Here is a 795-nt window from a genome sequence, read left to right on the forward strand (position 1 = left end):
GGAACCAAACAAGGAAGGCAACTCTGCCCTGCCCACTACAAGGGCAGAGCACAAAAGTGTGCCTTGGAACCAAGAAGAAGAGAACCTTGCCCTGCCCTCCACAAGGGCAGTATCGGGCTCACCAAGGAAGAAAATCAAAGGAAAAATGTCACCCATGCATGCTACAAGAATCGAACACGGACCAAGGAAGAAGCAAGGAACTAAGGTTGAGTGCCGTGCCAAGAAACCAAAGAAATTAATTGAGAGTGTGTCCCAGCCGTGTTTCGAGCACGGGACATCAAAGTGGAAACACTGCCCTGCCCTCCGCGAGGGCAGGGCAGCATTTTGTTGATGCATGGAGCTGGCGCACCAAAGCTCAAATCTAGCGCACCAAGGCTCATTCCTGGCAGCACCAAATTTTCCTGCCCTGCCCTCCGCGAGGGCAGGGCAGCGTCCTATGCACCAAGCTCAATTCTGGCGCACCAACTTTGGATTCTGGCAGCACCATGACACGTTTTGGCAGCACCAAGACAAATCTGGCGCACCAACTTTTCCTGCCCTGCCCTTGGCGCGGGCAGGGCAGCATTCTGCGCACCAAACACGCACCAGACCGCACCAAGGCCGCACCAACATGCACCAAATCCTGCCCTGCCCTCCACAAGGGCAGGGCAGCCTCCTGGGAGCAACTTCTCATGGGCCAAAAATTCAAATTAAAACCCCATTTTAATTCATTTCTTCACCAAATCAAAAGCCCATCCAAATCCCAAAATCCAAGAATAGAAAGTGTATAAATAGAAGCTAGTTTGATGTAATTAG

This window comes from Arachis duranensis, chromosome 6, assembly GCF_000817695.3.
Source record: "Arachis duranensis cultivar V14167 chromosome 6, aradu.V14167.gnm2.J7QH, whole genome shotgun sequence".
Classification (NCBI taxonomy): Eukaryota; Viridiplantae; Streptophyta; class Magnoliopsida; order Fabales; family Fabaceae; genus Arachis; species Arachis duranensis.